The sequence below is a fragment of the Rhagoletis zephyria genome, unplaced genomic scaffold (genome assembly GCF_001687245.7).
Source record: "Rhagoletis zephyria isolate East Lansing unplaced genomic scaffold, Rhagoletis_zephyria_1.1 Rzeph_scaffold_02437, whole genome shotgun sequence".
Taxonomy (NCBI): Eukaryota; Metazoa; Arthropoda; class Insecta; order Diptera; family Tephritidae; genus Rhagoletis; species Rhagoletis zephyria.
Genome location: NW_016159521.1, coordinates 12,964 through 15,587, shown reverse-complemented (window position 1 = coordinate 15,587; position 2,624 = coordinate 12,964). Strand labels below are relative to the sequence as shown.

At 33.3% G+C, this 2,624-nt stretch overlaps 1 protein-coding gene across 1 annotated transcript in view; it reads left to right on the top strand.

Annotated features, from left to right (window-relative positions):
• Positions 1–2,624, top strand: part of LOC108366900 (putative nuclease HARBI1) — a gene marked incomplete at its 3' end in the record, with an annotated part of 16,744 nt that overhangs the window by 2,034 nt on the left and 12,086 nt on the right. The gene's annotated exons all lie outside the window — the stretch shown is intronic.

Below are 2,624 nucleotides of genomic sequence, written 5' to 3'. Positions count from 1 at the left end.
TTTTTATAAAATTTTAATTTTAATTTAATGTATTTTATGTTTCAAAGAAGAAAAAATTCTGAAGTATCAAAAATTTTCTTTTTGATTTACATAAATTGAAAAAGAATTTAATTCAATAATTCAAAAATAACAAAGTACAAAAATGAACAAAGTACAATAGTAAATAGTATTAACCCTGCAATAATCCCAATTGTGGTGTGGTTAAAAATTTAAATTTAATGTATTTTCAGTTTCCAAGAAAAAAAAATTCTGAAGTATCAAAAATTTTCTTTTTGATTTACATAAATTGAAAAGAACTTAATTCAATAATTCAAAAATAACAAAGTACAAAAATGAACAAAGTACAATAGTAAATAGTATTGCTCGAAATGATGATTATACATAAATAATTGCATTGATATTCACAACGGAAGGTGCAAAAGATGATAGATTTCAATGAACTTCTTATATTTCTCCTGGCAGGATCGCCAATTGTGGTGTAGTTAAAAGAATTTTATTTTTACAAAATTTTAATTGAAATTTAATGTATTTTAAGTTTCAAAGAAGAAAAAATTCTGAAGTATCAAACATTTTCTTTTTGATTTACATAAATTGAAAAAGAACTTAATTCAATAATTCAAAAATAACAAAGTACAAAAATGAACAAAGTATAATAGTAAATAGTATTAACCCTGCAGTATGGATATGTAGACATAGGAAAATTTGCATAAATAAATTTGCATAAATAGCGATTGGTTCACATACAACTTTGCCGTTGGGTTGGCGTTGAATTTCAAAGCAGCCGTCCACATAGCCAAACTTTGGCAACGCTAAGGCCAACACAAAGACGAAAGATCGCTGCGTCGGTCGCCAGCTGTTGCAAATAAATACATTTATATGAAATGTTTTTTTCCTTTTAATCAAATGAGGGCAAGAGATATAATTTTTCATGCAATTATTGATATGAAAGATTAATTTATCTCTCGTTAATATGTTAATTTAGTGGGCAAAGTAGTCTCTGCCAAGCTTCATTGTAGAACGCATACTTTTATCGTGTGTTCTATCAAACCAACGCAAACTAGAAAGTCAACGCGAAAGTTCTATGTAGACCAGCCTTAATTATCAAATACTGTTTAACACCCCAAATAGTAGTTTGTATTATACTACAAACATACATATGTATGGGGACTAAACCAGGAATATTCATTTGAAAATGGTAATGTCCTACTCATTTATGAAATGAAATACAAAATAATGATTTTTATAAATATTATATTCTCATTTATACATATGTAACATAGTTACTTAGCCCAATTACTTAGTAATTACTTGTAGATAAGAATACAAAGACAAATTATTTATCAGAAGCATTGCCCCTTACTCATTGAAAAAAATAAATAAAAGCTCTAAAAAAAGCAAAATCGCTACAGCGAAAAAAGGGTTTGAAAAACCGCGTAAATTCAAATCCGCATAAATAGAGACCTAACTGTACAAGTTGAAATTTTATAAGAAATTATTGAACATTAAAAAAATTGTACCTATATGGATATGTATGCAAATATATGCCTAACTAGTATATAAAGCTGGTCAAAATCTTCTTCTTCTGTGCATGAGAATATATACATAAATAAATCCATACATATATGTATATCTGTATGTATATACATATCTGCATGTGTACATACAATCCTTTACTTGAAATTCTTAGTTGATGCAATTTTTATCCATTACATTTTTGCTGACCAAACAACCCGTATGCCTGTCTAATCTGCTTGCCTCATTTGCCTCGCTCCTTCACTCCCGCGCTCGTCTGCTGCTGCAAATGAGTGCCTCGCTCGCAACGACGCCTTCGCGAGGGCAGAGCTAATGAGGTCCTCGTTTGCTGACCGCTCTACTCTTGCGCTGCCCTCGTTTGCTTACTCGCTCGCTGGCTGCTCAGCGCGTGCGCTCGTACTTAGCAGGTGCTCGTTTGCAAACAGCGTCGCCTGTTGCTCGTGAGTTGCGCAAGCTCAGAGCAAACTAACGAGCGAGCAAGGGGCTAAACTGAGCAAATCCGAACTCTGGGCTCAGATGGGCTACCTGGCAACACTGATGTTGTACTATTTACTGGCTTAGCCCGGTCTCCAACCCATATTGAAGGAATTTTTTTTTCGCTGTGCCAGAGCAAGTGGTGAAACTCACCACAAAACCACGAAAGGCACCTTTTACGAGATTACAAATTCCATGGTGTGTTCGGGGAAACAGCGATCGGTCAATTTGTACTACGTTTAAAGGTCTGTTCGATGCAAAAGCAAATGGCATCAAATGTAATTAAATAGAATCTCACACCGATGGTCGCCTTCTACAGATCTCCTTTACCCCAAACACGAAACCTTATGCTGAAATTCATAGAAAAAAAGCATTTTTAAACAAAATTTAAGAAGGAATTATCGAAATGGGTATATAGAATTTTAAATCAAAGAAAAGTTTCAAAAAAGCCCATTTTTAAAAAGTCGGTGTCAGGGGGCATAGATCTCCAAAAAGTGTAAATTTGATACTTTAGTAGCACAACGGGAACACTGGTTTACAGAAAACAGTTGCGTTTTCGTATTCTCCAGCAAAAAATATCCAGCAACTTGCCAGTAACCAAATTTCGGAAAGTAAGC